Source organism: Suricata suricatta, chromosome 6 (assembly GCF_006229205.1).
Source record: "Suricata suricatta isolate VVHF042 chromosome 6, meerkat_22Aug2017_6uvM2_HiC, whole genome shotgun sequence".
In the NCBI taxonomy this organism is placed as follows: Eukaryota; Metazoa; Chordata; class Mammalia; order Carnivora; family Herpestidae; genus Suricata; species Suricata suricatta.
This window is the reverse complement of record NC_043705.1, coordinates 52,034,396-52,052,934: the sequence shown is the minus strand read 5'-3', so window position 1 is coordinate 52,052,934 and position 18,539 is coordinate 52,034,396. Positions and strand designations below refer to the sequence as shown.

Here is an 18,539-nt window from a genome sequence, read left to right as displayed (position 1 = left end):
AGGCTCCAGTACAGAGCCTGACCCGAGGCTCAAACTCGTGGCCCGTGAGACTGTGACTTGAGCTGAAGTCAGGTACTTCACTGACTGAGCCACCCAGGTGCCCCAAGAAAATTTAACCTTAACAAATATATTATTGATAGAATATAAACATGCATAGTTTACCCAAAATTAATCCTTGCCTTTTGGCAGCCTTCTCTGTGAAGACAGAGCCGAAGGCACTGCTACTTACACTAGGAGATTGAAGTAATACTGGAGTTTCTCTGCCCCCTCACATTTATTTATTAAATTTTTTTTAAAGTTTATTTATGAGAGTGAGAGAGAGAGAGAGAGAGAGAGAGAGCGAGCGAGCACGATTGTCTCCCTCTCTCTGCCCCTCCCCCACAGAATCCGAAGGAGGCTCCAGGTTCCAAGTCGTCAGTATAGAGCCTGATGTGGGACTCAAACCCACAGACTATGAGATCATGACCTGAGCCGAAGCTGGATGCGAAACCGACTGAGCCAGCCAGGCGCCTCACTGAACTATAAATACATTGGTTTGAGGTAAGGCTTTGCTACCAAAATGCCTCTTTTTAAATCGCCTAGGATAAAAGTAGGACTTGAAAATATAGGACACGACTTGCCAAAGCCAGAATACCTTGTCTAACGGACATGCTTTCCTTCCCTTGTGGCCACTGTGCTGTCTTGTAGCTGTGAAATGTCAACATTGTAAGATGAAGTCCATGGTTTTATCCTTTGCTAACTCACTGAATGGCATTCCTTTCTCTCAGAAAACATCCTAGTCAATAGCATTTTAAATTAATAGAGATTGAAACAGATTCTGAAGAAACTAAGGCATATATTGAATCAAGATATGCTAAGTATACTAAGGTTTTAGGTTACTAAGAATAGGTGATTATTGCATATATTAGAAAAAACTGCCAATTTCAGAGCCTTTCTTTCTACATCTATTTCTACATGAAGATTCTTTAAAATACTATGCTTTTTAAAAATGTGACTAATATAATCTTGCATGATATAAAATGATCATGAAGACAGAATTCTATAAAAAGATGCTGACCTTAATCAAAGATTAAATTATTCATTATTTTATGCTGATCCAGTTGATTTAAAATTTTCATTTCTTTAATATCAGGGAAAAATATGTTCACATTAAGAATTTCTGATGATACCATGAAAGTGGTAACACTAGCTAATCCTCACAGAGTTAGACATTGTTCCAAGAGCTTGACATTCACCACATACTCTTCCTGATAATCCTGTGAAGAAGGTAGTGGTACCAGCCTCATTTTGCAGATGAGGAAACTGAGGCTCAGACTAAAAAACTCTGTCAAGGTCATAAACTGGTATGTGGGGAAGTCAGGATTTGAACCTGCACATCCCAGCCCTGGAGTGTTGACCACTGCCTGTACTGATCATACTGATCACCTAAGCAAACCCTGACATGAAGGCATTTGGTTCAGGGGTGAGGGGGGGAGTTTTGAAGATCTGTTCCACATTAACAGGAAAATTTAAGGAAGAAATTCTCAGTGAGGAAAAAAATCACAAGAAACTGACTTGGAGTGTAAAGTAATTACAATGGGAATAATGACTTATAGTTTGAGATAATTTTTGAGAGAGAGAGATAATCTTTTTTGAGAGAGATGGAAAGAGAGAGAGACACAGACAGTGCAGGGGAGGGACAGAGGAACCGAGAGGGGGGAGAGGGGGGAGAGGGGGGAAAGGGGGGGAGAGGGGGAGCGGGGGGAGCGGGGGAGAGAGAATCCCCTGCTCCACTAACAGCTAACAGCACAGAGCCCAATGCTGGTCTCCATCTCAAACTGTGAGTTCATGACCTGAGCTGAAATCAAGAATGGGATGCTTTAATCAACAGCCCCCCAGATGCCCCAGAGATGTTTTGACGTAAGTTTATTATGAGCTATGATTGGTTTTAGATTCTGCCATTAAACCTGGATTTGACAAGAGGAGAGAGAAGAGGGGAGAGGGAAGAACGGGGAGCACTGGGAGAATGATGGAGGCAGTACCGTTATGGTTTTCAGTCCCTTAATGATAGTTCCTAGACCTGGGCCTGATGCGGTTTGACTACGCATGTTTAAGCATATATTTTTACCTTTAACCTATGTGCACTGTATACACATGTGCAGTATAGGTGTTGAAGGTGATTTCAAATTCTCACATCCTATACAACTGTAATGTAATTATTATAGCATCTGAAGTGAGTCGTAATCATTTATTAAGAGATTTTAATCATCCTTTTTTGAAAATGCGCAGAGATTTTTCAAAGGGAAAAGCTACCCTGGAGTAGAAGCTGGATAGAATTTGACACTGAGCCCAGTTGATGTCTTGCTGCTTAAGTCTTATCTATCAGAAGTAAACAAACAGTTTACTTCTTGGCCTTCTTGTCCTGTCTGATGCCTTGCCCCCAGAGATCTGCAACTGTATTTATTTTCCATCTGCTTCCGGCTCTCTAGACAGTCCGAGACCGCCTGCTCACCAGCCAGCAGTCACAGAGAAGTAAATATCGTAGTGTGCATAAAACCCAGGGAGCAGGCAGAACTGACGCACGTCACAGGCAGACCCGGACATCACAGGTGGATTCAGGTATGGATGGGATTAAGAAACAATGTTCTTTGGAGTGAGGCCAGGCTGCCTATTTAGGAGGAATTTTTCAAAAATCAGGTCTCTTGTTCTGTTCCCTCATCAGATATTGGTTAGCGTCTTGGGCAGTAGACAGACAGTATCATCCGAAACGTTTCTTAGGGTTTCTTCTTTTTTGGGCCATTTTGACCAGTGCTTCTGGAGGTCACAGCCTCATTGAAAAATAAAAAGCAAAGTAAATGATGTGTGTGTGTAAGGGGATGGGGCAGATCTCTCTAGGATTGCGAGGTTTTGTTTTTGCAAAGTACAGACATTAAAAATTTCCTCATTGTTTCAAATATGAAAGGACAACTTAGTCCCAAAGACACAGTGCAGGCCCATCCTTCCTAAGAAACATAGGCAACAACACCAAATGCATATAGGTGTTTAGAAAAATAGCTTTAAAGTTTTGGAATGTAGACCAATGAGGGAACAGTTCAGTTAATCATAGCAACTGTTAGACACCAGTTTACTTGTTACAGGTTTGCTGCTTTGAAGATGTTTTCTATAGCTCGAAAAGGAGCCCAAATAGCCAGTTTCTAGGAGAGACATTGATAAACCATAGTCAGTGCCCCAAATCCAGTTTCTCAAAACTATGTCATTGCAAATGGAATCCTCGTTCCTGGTGTCATTTCTATGAATTTGGAAAATCCTGGGCAGGGTAGTACCTGTGGGTGGCTGTAGCCATGGCATTAATTCGCAACTACCTCCCCGCTGGGAAGATTTCCACGCAGCCTTTGTTAAAGTGGAGGGCCGGACAGTGGTGTTCACGGAGTAGAGGAAGGACAGAGCAGGAAAACTGGGGGCACGACTCGGTCTTGCTTTGATCGATTTGAATGAATAAACGCTGCCTCCACCCTTGAAAATCCCACTCAACAAAACCAAATCCTTTAGTTCTCAGGATCTGTTGTTCTCCTGGGGAGACATGTGTTATGATTTGCACCTGTTCTCAGTGCTGTGCAATCCTATTCATCCCGATAAGATGAAGTAAAACAAAGAAAATTGTATTTAAGGGATTCTAAGAGCTCCTGTGGAATAAGAGTGTGACCGCCTGGATGTTCTGCTGGCTGGACTCCTTAGCAGGGTCCAAATTCTGTGCGAGCCACCCCCCGCCCCCGAAAATATCAAGAAACAAGACCACTCGACCAGGGGCTTCTCCTGCCCTCTCTGGGTTGGGAGCAGAGCAGGCAGTGGCCAACCAGGTGCTGGCCAGTAGAAAGTAGTTGACGGGAGGCAGGGAGCTCTCTCTCTCCAAGAAGCAGGGTGACTTAGTGAGGCCTAAAACACAGCAGGAAAAACTAAATAGGAGAAATCTGTCTGAAATGGAGGTTGCATGTTTCATCTGGCTCAGCCCTGGACCAGGATTTTGGAATTAATGATATAGATGTTGGTATGGGTTGATTTTCCACCTACCTCCCCAAAGTCGTATATTGAAGTCTTCACCTCCAGTACCTCAGAGTGTGACCTTATGTAGAAAGTCACTGCAGATGCACTTAGTTAAGATGAGGTCATGCCTTTGACCTGGTTTTTGGGCAATCCATGGCCACACCCTTCATTCTCCATTATCTGTAAGTGCCCTGCTGGTGAGGCTACAGAATGCCTCTAGACCAGAGATATTTGGGGAGTTGGCATGAGAGATGACCACATCCCTTTGTACTTTCCATTAGAATTGCCCTAACCCCCATGGCTGTGCCAAAATGTACTGATTGGACTAAGGGTTACCCAGGCCAAATGTAGAATGCTGGAAATGGACTTTGAGGTCTCTTGGCAGTAGATCCTGGGAGAATATTCTGAGCATGGCATGATTAACTAGAGTCAAGTTTTCACGAGTCTAACAGCAGAGATTTGAATGAATGGGAAGAAAAAAGCATGCCCAGAGTTACACCTTTCTCCTAGGAAAGGGTTACCTATGGATGCATTTATTAGACTTAACCCGGATACAAAGCTTATAAACTTCAAGGAACTGGGCAAACATTTGTCGATTTCCTGAACATGTTTGGAAAGGTATACTTGTTCCGCAGAAGGGCACCTTGGGCAGGGGAATAGAGGTTTTATCAGTGCAGTGTGGGATGCTGCCAGAGTCAAGTGTCCTAAGCTTCTCTTCCTTTCTTTAGGCTTTCAGCGGTTTTCCCCAATACTTCTGGTGGAAGACATACCAAATACAGAGAGAGGAGCAGTGAAGGGAACTGGAGTTAGATAGTAGATTGTCAGTCTGGGATGCCAGTTTTTGAAACATCCAGGTGTTCCTGACCACGTCCCTCCTTCTCTCTGAGGTGAGCATCTTAAATTAAGGATAGAAGCTTCATCAACATTTGGACTCTTTGGAGACAACCAGTAATTACTGCAAATTCTGTTCCCACTGCCACCCCTCCCCAACTTCAAAGGAAACTCATTAGCAGTCTCCGAATTCCTGAAATTACTTTCCCATCATCTCAAATGATGTACGTAAGTAGTTCATAATGAGGATCTAACCTCACCCTTTAGATTACTCAAGAAGCTCACAGAAGATGGACTGTGATAAAATTATTCCAAGGCAAGGTGATTATCTTTGGATTCTTCACAAGAATTCAGTCACTGGTTTGCTAAAATTTTAGATGAGATTTTATGGACCTATATTTACAGAAATCATTTATACAAACTTCTTCCTGACCTTCATTTGCAAGTTAACACCTAAATTTGACCTCTTCTCATAATGAACTATTTTATGTCTCGTGGATGAATAATTTGATGAGCATATCTGAGGTAAATAGCTAGGTGCCTTTGTTTTCTAGAAGATTCTATCTTATAAAGGAGAGAGATCAGGAGGTGCCCGAGACTAAAAGCCTGTACAAAAAGGCAGACAGCCTAGTTCATTCATTTGAGCAGCATTCTTGTTTAGATTTACCCTTGACATCAACAAAAATAAGAAAGAAGTAAATAGAGATGTGGCTGGTAGAAACAGGCACTTTAAACTGTCAAGTATCCTAGGTTTTTAAACTAGGTGTTTTTCAATGGTTATTTACATTATTTTTTTTCTTAGAAATTTGAATAGAAAACTATATGGTTAAAGTTGATGGTAAGTTTTTGGAGACCATCTTTATATAGAACAAAACACAAGTGCATCAGATTGCCTCTGTCCTCTTTAGGTCTTTATTCTTCTCCATCTCGCAAGTTCACCTCCTGTGGTAGTGGGGTATCCATGGGCAGTTACTCACTTTGTCCTTTGAGGTTACAAAGGGAGAGGGAGAGGTAGGAGTGTAGGGGTCAGAGAGAAAGAGCAAGAGTCTGCCTTTGAGAATGTTAAGGCCCATAGGGACAGTGGCGCCTTATAATTACAATAAAAACTGACAGGGAACACTTGCTGGGCTCACAGGGACAACATGGAGAAGAATCTGATACAACCACGGAGGACCAAGAATGTTAACCTGTGTCCACTACCGCAGGCCAATAGCAGGAACTCCCGTCACATGTGCAACAAAAATAGAGATGGATCAACGGGCAGATGGAATCTACAGCTTGACTTTTTATTTTAGGAGACCCCATCCTTGGGGGATTCTTCGATCTTAACCTGGCTCCTTTTTACTCACAATGAATCTCTCATGTTCTGGGTCTTGCTCCAGGTTCTGAATGAATGCTGGGAAGTCATTTGGAGAAAGAGAGAACCGAAGGAAGACAGGACAGTTCATACAACTGTGGAAGAACTCAGATCATGGAAAAGTTGAAAAAGATGTAATGTTACCCATGAGATCTTTGTGCATTTCTGAATAGATCTTATTACCTGTTTAGGAAAAGGAGACATCATCAAAATGGCAACTTTGCCACATGAGCACATTCATTTTTAACCTCAAACTCATGGTGCTGAATGCTAACTTATTCTTTGGATACAGATAAGGAAGGTGGAAGCGCTTTGAAAACAACTCTTCCCTGGGAGGAAGTCAAGAGACAAAGAAAGGTAGGGAGAGAGTTCAGGCAAAGGAGTCAAAAGGCAGGTGGAAGTTTCTCAATTTTTTCTTCCTTTCCTCTGTGCCCCCGCTTGGAGGCACTTGCTGTGGGTCCTAGGCAGCCCCGAAGGAAAAGGAGGACCATCAGAAACAGATAAGTGGGGCCCAAACAGATGGAAATGAACTAGAAAGTGGAATAGAATGACAAGAAAACTCTTATTTGGCTGATAAGTTGTAAAATGGCTGATTTGTTTCTGTCATTGACATTAATGCATTTAATGAAGACAATCCTACTGTGGTTTCTGCTGTGCAGGGGACCCCATTCTCAAGTAAAGGATGGCAGCCCATCCCAGACCACTGCACCTCAGCCAGAAGATCCGGAGCTATAAGGATGTAGGCAAGAAAAAGGTGCATTTGCATGGACCATGAACACGATCTTCACCATGAATATTACTGTTCTAGGAAAACCAGACCAGGCAAGAGGTGGCTATTTCTTTTTTAATTAAAAAAAGGCCTTAAATGTGTATTTATTTTTGAGAGAAAGAGACAGAGTGAGAGTGGGAGAGGGGCAGAGTGAGAGGCACAGAATCTGAAGCAGGCTCCAGGCTGAGCTGTTAGCACAGAGCCCAATGCAGGGATCAAACCCACAAACTGAGATAATGACCTGAGCTGAAGTCAGATGCTTAACTGATTGAGCCACATTGGCACTGCATCTCCCAACCCAATGTTTAAAACATTTCTATTACTATTCTTAGCAAGTTCTATTAGGGATCTTTAGGGTGTGCAAACTTTACTCTTTTTCTTAATGCAGAACCTAAAATCTTCACCTATGCACCGTTTTTTCCACCAACAATTCACTGCATTCCTTTGATCTGTTCTTCCAACATGTTTCGTGAAGTCAGTCTTGGTCTTATCCGCTCCTTATAGTCTCCCAAGAAAAATATGCAATCCCTTGTGTTTGATTGGTTTTAAAACAGATTATACTGAAACTTGCTAAAGTGGAGAAATGATACATCTTCAGAAATAGTTACTTGAATCATAACCTAAAATACTCTTTTCTCTAACAGCTCTCGTGAGCACTCCATTGACGTTCTTTTTTCTCTCTCAAATAATTCTGGGGCGTCCCCAGGGAGAGGCGGACTCCTGGAGTCCCTCCTGCAGACCCTGGCAGGCAGAGCAGAGCCCCACAGGTGCAATGGTCTCTGGTAGAGCTGGGGAGAAGGCTCCCTCCCTTAAGTTACACGGTGGTAAGTGTGAGGCACGGGCTCTGCTGGGCTAAAGCATTTACTGAAACCACTGTTTTAGAGTTTGATTGTATCATTCTCTTTCCCTAGGAGCCATCGAAACCTGTGGCCCGTGGGGGTGACCACGTTGCTGCAGGTGGACTCCTCCCACATCCTCTGTCAATACTAGGATTCTGCTTTCTTCAGTGCTATTCTGGGCTCCTTCCTTGCAGAAAGACCTGCTCCCCAGAGCTCCTCAGTCCTGCCCAACAGTGGAATTCTGCCTAGTCCTGCACCAGGTTGCTGTGTACCCAGAGCGTCTACCCTCTAGCACTGTTCCCAGGAGGCAGCTCAGCCCCCAGGCAACAGACATCCACCAGGTAACAGCCACCAGGGCAGGTCCAGAGAGCTCTGAACCCTGGCAGTGGATGGCAGTGGGTCTCAGTCAGGCTAAAGCCGAGATCCTTCCATACAGCCGTGGTCTCTTGTTCCTACTGGAAGACTGGTCTGTGGGCTTTTCCGCCCTGTTTTATTTCTGAGCATTGGTCTCACCAAACTCTCTCCAAGAAAAAATCAGGTGTGTGTGAGGACCCTTTCCATGAAGGTCTACGAAGACAACGGTGTGTCTCCCAAGTCAGGGACCCCCTAACTGGCTGCTGCCTGTTGCCTTTAGTCTCTGCTCTATCACAGGCACGGCCCCCTTGGAGCATTACCTGAGATATCTCACAAGCATAATCTTCTACTGATTTCTGATCTTCCCACAAATTCAGACTCTAGTAAGATCGAAGTTGATGAGGTTTAGGTGATTTCAATTTTCACATCCAGATGATGTGTGGCAAATGGTATGTGATTATTTAGCATAGAGCACATTTCAACTTTGTGACTATAAAAATACAATCTAGGCTATAAATATCTATATGAAATTTAGAAGAAATTTTTCCCATGCAGAAAAAAACAGCTTCAGATGTCATGAATGTGTTAGACACAGGTAAGCGCCAAGTTTAAGAGAAACAAAACATTCACTGACAGCTGTTAAGTATGCATTTGATTTAGAATAGAGTTAACGTCAGTTGTCTCTGAAATTCACCACTTTAGCGGTCAGTGCTCTTGTTTCTCTTCTATTTGCTACTTTTTATTCTTGTTTTTCTTTGAAACTCAGTATCTTTCTTAAATCCACCCCTAGTTTGGTTCCACCTTTCCTCAGAGACCCAGTGAGGTAGTTTACACAGTGCGTGCTAGCATAGAGAATTCATAGAGCTGACTACAAATTTAAAACAATATTTGCATTCTAGCTGAAGTGAGTTGATTTGTGAGTCAGTATTTGGTTAATGCTCCATGATCTTCACAGTGAAAGCAAGATCCAAGTACACTGTATTATTGCTTCACTGTCTTTTCGTAAAGCACCTGGTACCATGACAATATTCACTAGGTAAATAAATGAAATGAAATATACTTCCTTCTCTATTTTAATAATGTACCATTCATGCATTTTTTTCCCTCCTGGAACAAAGAATCATTGTAGGAAGTTGCTCTGCCAATATTAGGCTAATATCTTGTTGCAAGCAGAAAAGAGATAAAATGGCATGCCACAGGAAAACTGATAACATTTCTTTTCAAAATAAAGAACAAGGCAATAAAATATGAAAAGCCAGGAAATGGTTCGATGGAATTAATACAAATATGAACACAGGTCCTTTGGTTTTCTCTCACTAGCCTGGTTATAAGGTAAATACCTCCATGTCCAGAGCAAAGTTCAAATTAGTTTCTTCATCAATTCTACTTTTTAAAAAAAATCTATTGTTCTCTGAATAATCTTGTCCTCAAGAAAGTGGTCAGAGGTTTAATTTAATAGAGCAGAACCATTTCCAGCCATGTCTAGTGGGCATTGAGCTACCAAATATTTCCCTCAAATTATAGAAAATTGCCATTTGTAGAGGCCACATTATACTTAGCTTCTTAATTTAGGATTAAACATCTGTAACTTATTTTTTAGGACCTATTACAGAGTTTTTCAAACTCTCCCTATGAATATTATCTCTCTCTTTAGTCCCATGGGGTCTCTGAAGAAAGTTGTTTTGGCCCCATTTGTAAAGATTTGCTGATGGCCTAAAGAGCCAGTATATAATTCTAGACTGAATAAATTGAGGTCTTGTGCAATGCAATGTTGCCATGTTTTCACCCAAAATTTGCCACCAGTTGACCAAGGATCCAGACAGTGGTTACCCTTCCCACTACTTCACATACCCCAAGGGACCCAATGGAACAGAGAAAAACGGCAACTTCATCTCTCATTCCTCTGGCTTTGGCTAAATAAGATGCTTTAATAATACGGGCTTTGGAAGAATTTAGGAATGGCCATAAGCCTCCCTGCTACGCTTCCCTAGTAACCCTCAAGTAGCATTACAGGGTCTGATTTTTAAAACATTAAAGGATGGACATAGTGGACATGGAGATCTTTCAATGACTAAATATAAAGGAGGAGCTTAGGGTTTCTGAAAGCTCAAGGAAAATGTAATAGAACTTGAATCTTGTGCTTAGAATCTTTTAAAGTTATTTTAAGAAACAGAAGCGAAACTGAAAGTCAAAGATGACTTACTAGCAAAGCCAACATTAAAGTTGAGCCTTGAAGAATGAAAGATGACATTGGGAGCAAATTCAAAGCAAAGTATTCTGGCTAAGGGAATCATGTAGGTCAAACACAGAAGTAAAGAGGACATGGTCGTGTGTGAAACGTTGGCTCGTGCTCTCCAGTGGTCCTAGAGGCATAGACAAATTTTAGAAAAGTTCTCCAAAATCTTACTCTTCGAAATTATTGGCATTCAGGTTATTCCTCCTGGAAGGCTTTCTCTGACCACCAGTACTTAACTGAATGCCATTTTCCTATGCTTTCAGAGCCCTCTGCTCTTGTCCCAATGTACTTTTGTACAAAATATGCATTTACTTGGTCTTATTGGACTTTGTTTTAAATTCCTTACAGAATGGACCTTGTCTTGACCACTTTTGTCTTAATGCCCTGGACAGTGCTTGGTAGGCACTCTATTTTTGGAACTGCATGAATTATGCAAGCTTTTCCTTAAAGACTTCCAAATGTTTTAAATTTTTTTCAAAGGCCTTAGATAAAGCTTGGTAATTGTCCTAAAGGCATAAATTAACATATTAATAAATGTGGCTATCTTTTATCATTAAACTACTAAAAATAAAACTTACTCTCAACTGTTATAGAGAACAGAATACAATCCCAAAAGAATCCACCCAAAGGCTTTTTCTATCCAATTGCTGAAAGGTCCTCTTTATAAAAGGACTTTCACTTATAAGATGCCTCGCCAGGGTAAGGGACCACTTGAGCGGCCATGTAAGAGTGGCAGAACCCTAACAATCTGCTAAGGAAAGACTCTGTTGGAACGAATCCTAAACTTGAAGTCAGAGAACTTGGGACCCAGCTCTGGAAATTGCTAGGTGAACCTAGGTGATCCACTCAGTCTCTGATCTTCAATTTCCTATCTGTACGTTCAGAACCCTAATACCAGTTCTGTTTACCTCAGGAGTTGTGAAGATAAGATAACGTAGAAATGAGATGATCAACTACAAAGAATTATCCTTATCACAGTGTTGTAAGAAATAACTTGAATTGACCTCCTGAACACTAGGTTGTCGTTTGTCCACCGGTTAAACAGATACTAGACCTTAAGACTTTTGATCTGACATTCCATCCGTGACTATGCTCTGCCGCCTCGTTGTCATCTAACAAGGAAAAGAATACAAATCACTAGGAGAGGAATGTAGGGTTGTAAAAGTTTGTCCTTGGCAGGATACATTATACCTTCTGGAATTTAACACCAAATCCCAGAGTCAGATTCAGCCTCCAGGTAGTTTTCGTGTACAGCTTATCAATAGCTGGGTGAAAATATCCCACGACAGATTCTGGCCACAGTGATGTTGAATGTTGGCAAGACAGCTGAGCACTGTTCTCTGGCACATCTCTCCCATGTTCTGCTTGTTTCCAGGCTGTCAGGGGTTGGGTCTGGCCAACATGTTGAAAGGTCTGGCCAGTTTTCCTCCAAGGCTGTTCAGTCTACATTAGAGGGAGGATTGGCATGTTTACCAATCCTGTATCTACACTGATGATTCTGACAGCATTTAAACTTGAGACGGGTTTGTCTCTCCCTGGTGGCCCTTTGTCTTGGTTTATGATGGACTTATTATCTTTGACCTAGCAAATCCAGAGAGTAGAGGATGGGTGTTTGATTTCATATGCCAGGTACCACAGACTTTATCTTCTTGAGATCAGTCCAGTACTCAGGGATGAGGGACTAAAGTCTCAAACTGCTTCATAGTTTGGATAGTTTCTAAAACCACAATGAGTATGTATCCTTTAGTTATTTAGTATTTGTCAAGAAAACGATGCAGTTTGCCGATCTGTGATTTTCTGATAAGCTTCATTTAAAATTAATTTTTGGTACATGTCTAATTCTGACAGTGCAATAGCTATAAAATGTAAAATGTATAACCAGTCAGTGCTGGAACACATGCCATGTAATTTCTCCATTCACCCTGCTGAGTTTGGGGATATGCAAGTTCTCTTCTTTGCTTGGTAGTAGAGTAAGTGGATGGGAAGACAAAGAACAAGTTAGGGGATGAGTCAGTCAGATTGTATCTAACAGCATTGAGTCAATTTTTTTTTTCCATTTCAGATATTTCTCCCTAAAATTCTGTCCCACTTCTTGGATCCCGTTTAGTGTCATTTAGTTTGCATAATAGGTCAATTGTGGAATAAGAGCTTTACAAAAAGCATAGAGGTAGGCACACATGCATCCATCTAGTCTGCCAGCACTTGGTATAGGAAAGGCCCTGGGGGAAGACTAGACATACCACTCTTGAGTTTACAGAGCAAAGCAGTGGTTTTTAACCTCTCTCCTACTCCTTAGACAATCTGATAAAAACTATGGACCTCTTCTCTAAGGGAAAGAACATCTTCAGTTGCAGGGTATTCATCAACCAACAATGGACAGGTTTAAAGACTTCTATTCCTTTGGGAGGCAAGAGAAGTTGATGTACATTACAGTGGAACAGTAGGGTCTATGTCTGAGACACATGCAGACGCTATGGGATTACAGAAGAGGAAGTGCCACACTCTTCATCCAGACGGAGGACCCTACTTCCTCACCAGTAGTCCAGCATATGCTCCGAGTTGTGTTTGTCAACGGTGCTGGATTTCCCCCTTCCTAACAGTTTTGGTGGTGGTGTGGGAGAGGGCAGCAAAATCAATAGGCAGACTGGCAAGCGTTCTGGAATTGGGATTAGAAGTTTAGCATTAGTGGTTCTAGTTGTATTAAATGGACACGTTACTTAATTGCTTTTTGTTCCATGTCTCAATCTGTGAAATTAGAGATAGGTGCTCTGTCAAACTTATGGCCAGAGTGAGGGCCATAAGGGGGGGACCTTGTGATTAGAGGGAGTAGGGGGTAGGGTGCGTGAAAAAGTCCTACAAACATATTGTGTTGTCATCACTATGCCCACAAATACAGATATTTGAGAAATAGTTAAAACTTGGTTAAAAAGGAGACAACCAGTTGCATCCTGGGGCTTCCTATGGCCCATGGGGACAGGAAGTCACTTACAGGCTACCACACGGAACTAAACTCACAGGCCCCTGTGGGACAGATACCATAATCGCAATTCTCAAGACTGATCCACTTAAGGAACCACGTTCAAAAGTCCTGAATGTATTGGCAAGAGATCCAAATTTATAAATTCAGAGAAAATGTGAGTAAAATAGTTATAAGCCAGTGGTTTGATTAGTAGATGTCCATTTATTTACTTTACTCTAATGCAGGGTTTTAAAAAACCAGGAGACCATAAAAACTTTGTCAGCATGCCCACCCTTACTCAAACCATCTATCCCTTCTTTCTTGATCTCTTATGCTCCAATGGAGAGCAGCCTGTGGCTGAGCTGGCAGCCAGGCGGGGCAGGAGGTAGAGGATGTGGTCGCCCTGGTCTTGGAAAATGAGGTCTCGGGTGTGAGCCTTGGGGCTACCCTCACTGAGTAGCTCTGGAACAGTGAACTATCCAATCAATGCCCCAGATTCTTCATCAGGAAACAAAATGATAATATCCAGCTTGTCTATCTTATTGGGTTGTTCAAAGTTCCCAGCAATTTTTTTTTTATGAAGTGTAATGTGCCAGCCATTTAAGTACCTATTATGTGAATAAATGTACATGGTTATCCATGAAATGATCAAAAGAGGAAAAGATCCCACATTTTATGTTTACAGATTGGCTGCCCAATTTGCCTGTTAAGCAAACATCAGGATGCATGGGTGCCTAGTTCTCTATGTGAAGAATTCATCTAGAAGCTTCTGATCCAAATATATCCAGGAGCTCTGCCCTGGATGCAGGAAAAAAAGGCAATCTTCCACTGGCATTTTTCACATTTTCTATCTAGCAAAAGAAACTTAACAAGTTTGATTCTCAAGAAGCTATCAAATATATTCTATCTTATTCGGGAACAAATACCAAACCCTCCTCCCTCCACCCTTGTACCCATATGCTTCCTCTCAATTCTTATTGCCCTCCCCCTACTTGCCCTTTCTGTTCCCTTCCTCTCCCCCATCCTTGCTGGCAGTGTATTTGCAGCCCAGAAGTGGCAGCTGCCCACACAGATGAATCTGAGTGGATCATGGTGGCATGGTCTCCATAGGAACCTGAGAAGAACAAGGCAGGCGCTGCCTTCCAACCCACGTGTTTGTGGTGTGGCCAGACTGGCTGAGGAGCAAGTTTTGCTCCAGCCATGACACTTAGGAATAGACAGTGCAGAAACTCCCAGCTGGGATGTCAAACAATGCTTAGCAGGGGCCATATGGGCAGTTGTAGCTCTTCTATTGACCCGCTCTTGGGATCCTGCCTCTTCCTCCAGGCTGAGTGTCCCCAGCTCCCAGCCACGCTCAGTATGTTCAGTAAACCAGAAAGAGAATCTTTGAACTGGGAGCTTATTCTTTCATTCAATACTTAACAAACATGTACCATACACCAGAGACTCTGCTAAGGATTAGAAGAAAACCCAAACTCATATCTCATATGGCTCCTATTTTTAAGAAGTTGACAGTCTAGTAAGAAAGACAAAAGTATACAGAAATAATTATAATATGTGACAAGTACTATTTCATGGCCAAGCACTATGGGGACCATGGGAGGAAGCAAGGAATTCTGTTTAGGTGTGTGAAGGTCTAAGAGGAGGGGAGTTTGATGTGCACCATGAAAGAGGACTCCTATTCCACATGGAAGAGATAACAATGGCATTGCTGGCATAAAAGTTGGTAAGACGACAGGGAGAATAGCATGAGGATGTTCAAGGAATGGGGAGTGTCCATATGTGGAGTTTAAGAAACACAACAGATGAACATAGGGAAAGAGAAGGAAAATAAGATAAAAACAGAGGTCGGCAAATGCTAAGAGGACCTTAACTAGAGAACAAAATGAGGGTTGTTGGAGGGGTGCTGGGTGGGGGCACGGGATACATGGGTGATGAGTATTAATGAAGGCACTTGTTGGGATGAGCACCGGATGTTGTATGTAAGTGATCACTGGGTTCTACTCCTGAAACCACTACTACACTATGTTAACTCACTTGAATTTAAATAAATGGAGAAAAAGGAATGGTGAGGGTCTAAAATGGCTTGAGCATAGTATTCAGTGGGGGCATGCAGGGGCACATGAGGGGAGAGGTAGGCATGGGCCAGGTTGTAAAAAGAACACTGCCCAGGAGATTGGATGCAAAAAGGAAACAAAGAAGATATTGTCAAGATACTATTTATTTTGAAAAATTCTAAACCTGTACAGTCCACTGCAAGTGCTTATGCTCATGAGTGACACCATTAAGATGTTTCTTTTGGGGGCGCCTGGGTGGCTCAGTCGGTTAAGCGTCCGGCTTCGCTCAGGTCATGATCTCACAGTTCGTGGGTTCGAGCCCCGCGTCAGGCTCTGTGCTGACAGCCAGCACAAAGCCTGGAGCCTGCTTTGGATTTTGTCTCCCTCTCTCTGACCCTCCCCTGCTCATGCTGTCTCGCTCTGTCTCTCAAAAAAAAAAAAAAAAAAAAAAGATGTTTCTTTTGAATGTGAACTCTGGGGCAGTGAGAAATGGGCTGATGGATGAGGACAGGGAGACCATGGGATGGGAGGCAGGGAGGCCCACTAGACAGCTGTTGCAAAGCTCTAGGCAGGAAGTAAAAAAGACTCCAGAGGGTGGGGTGGGATGACAGGAGAGCAGGTTAGCTGGACATAGATTTGGGAGGGCTCCAGGGACTGGTTGGGTAGGACGGTTTGGGGAGGCAGGGATGATGCTAACTCAGTGGATGGGACGGGGAGAACCAATGTGGAGATCTCAGGAGGAAGCTCCCAGGACAATGGAGAGGCCAGGACTCTCTTTCCACTTCAGACGGAATGTAAATTCTGGCTGCAAACTTCCAACAGTTGGAGCTGGGGAGGGCCATGGCCAGAGTTCGGCCAGCCGGTGTCCTGGGACAAACTTCTAAAATATTTGAAAGCAGGTACGTAGCCCTCCCTTCGGTTTCATGATAAGAATTAACCATTTCCACCTCTTTTAATCTTCCCTCAAGGGTCTTAAATCACCTGGGTTGATCTGTACGGTCTCTTTTCCCACATCCCACTTAGAATGCAAAGCCCCAGGCAAGAGACCATACATGAATCTTTCTTAAGCGATTCATATAATTACATACTTCTAGGTGCCGTGCACACTTTATCAAGGATTACTTAATTCCCCACATTTAACACTTTATAGTTATTAAATGCCTGCTTTTCCTGCAAACACTTGATTTTTCCCTTCATTATTTTTCATCTCCTCACTACATATTTACTTCTGACGATGTATTTGCCTGCCCGGCCCACAGTTCTCAGTGCCGGTCTTTAGGAATCTTTATAGCAGAAGTCTTCTCATGACCCTTAGTATAGAATTGCTGTTTGGATAAACTTCCAGAATCGGATTACATCAAGGGAAGAGATTCCTCTGGCAAAACATAAAATGAACGAACAGCCACATCCTGTCAGGAGGACACTGGGGGGTCCGGCGAGATCTTCTAGGAGGTCCAAGGGCTGATTTTGCACTTCAATGATTGTGCTAGGATCTTGGAGAGTTTCTCTGTCGACATAGGGAGAAAATGGCCTGGGAAAGAGGCTGTTTCCTCAAGACTTTACCATCAGGAAGCATCAACTGAACAGTACCTCACTTAACCATTTTAGACCTTCTGAATATCTGACAGGCAAAGGGAAAAGGCATAGGAATTTTAGGAAGTGCTTGAGTTATGGTCAAAGGTATCCGCAGAGACGTTCATTGCCCCAGAGGATTTTTTTTTTTTTAATATTTTGTTTTTGAGAGGGAGGGAGGGGGGAGAGAGGGGGAGCAAGAGCGAGCACGAGCACGCTTGAGCGAGAGCAGGGGAGGGTCAGAGAGAGAGAGAGAGAGAGAGAGAGAGAGAGAGAGAGAGAGAGAGAGAGAGAGGGAGACACAGAATCTGAAGACAGACTCCAGGCTCTGAGCTGTCAACACAGAGCCTGATATGGGGCTTGAACCCACAAATTGTGAAATTGTGGCTTGAGCCGAAGCTGGACGTTCAATCGACTGAACCACCCAGGGCCCCCAAGAGTTTTTAATTGGTCCTGCAGGTTCCTGCTTGCAGGACCCTCTTTCTGCCAGCCTCACTTCAAGAAGGCCTCTCCCATTGCCTCAGAGCCCCCTAGGGCTGGAGTCTACAAACGCCCTTGTGACATTCCATGTTGCTATTCCTCCACTGGGTCCTGCCACCTCCATGAACTCTACCTGCTCAAGGCCAGGTTCCCTTGTCACATTGATCTGGCATTCGGCTGGCTCCCTGGCAACTTTACCCCTTCATCAGGACCCTTCAATACCTCTACTTTCTTTACTCTCCCATTCTGCCCTCTAGCCAGCCCTTCTTGAGTTCCTCATCCAAACCACTGCACTCAGAAGCAAATTTTAAAATTTTCCCAAGGAAAATAACTAGTATTATTTTAGATGCATAGGAGATAGGTTAATGCATTAGATACAGTGGATCTCTTAGGGATTGAGGCTTATTTTTGCTGTGGAGGGAAAGAGAATTTCAGGCTTGTGAAATATTTTTCTGGCTTGGAGGTGGAGAAGCTCTAGTTCTCTCCATCACCCCGCCTCTACCCCTGATGACATTTCTCCCCAATATGCTGATTGCGTTGAGACTCTTCTCTGATCTACCAAGAGCTTAAGTTTTTAGAAACTTTTGCCAGAAAAAGATTGAGTTCTTCCATGTAAAACCCAGTCCTGATGCAATGCATTCAGAATAGCCTATTGAGGCATGGCTCGCATCAGGGTAGGTCAAGAGGAGGGAATACTAAAGAAGATAGAATTTACATTCTGTAACCTTGAGATGAGCGCTATCCTCACATATTTCAGAGTCTGGCAAGTAGGCAAGGAGTAGGTTTGTCATGTACTTTAAAGGAAACACGTATTAAAGGAAGTAATGCTAGCTGCTGCATCCCAGGAACTAAGCAGAATATAAATTTATTTCTTGTCCATATCACAGGCCAGTGAGGGTACCGGTAAGGGGTGGGTTTCTGTCATATACAGTCAGGGACCCAGGCTCCCTCATCTTGGGCCTAGCCCTCCACTGTCTCTGGAGTCCTTTCCATTTTGCTGTGACAGGAGGAAGGAGTGAGGACCACATATGGGAGGTTTTCTTGGACTGGGCCTGGAAAAGACAA

The 18,539-nt window shown here is 43.0% G+C and overlaps 2 long non-coding RNA genes across 2 annotated transcripts in view; both read left to right on the top strand.

Moving 5' to 3' along the window:
- The first annotated feature begins 2,480 nt into the window (after positions 1-2,480).
- Positions 2,481-18,539, top strand: part of LOC115294499 — a 30,337-nt gene continuing 14,278 nt past the window's right edge. The window contains exons 1-2 of the long non-coding RNA XR_003909915.1: positions 2,481-2,598; positions 4,749-4,907. This is a non-coding gene — a long non-coding RNA (uncharacterized LOC115294499). The remainder of the gene's footprint in view (positions 2,599-4,748; positions 4,908-18,539) is intronic.
- LOC115294500 lies at positions 7,719-9,229 on the top strand. The gene is made up of 2 exons (XR_003909916.1): positions 7,719-7,801; positions 7,889-9,229. It is a non-coding gene; the product is annotated as an uncharacterized LOC115294500 (long non-coding RNA).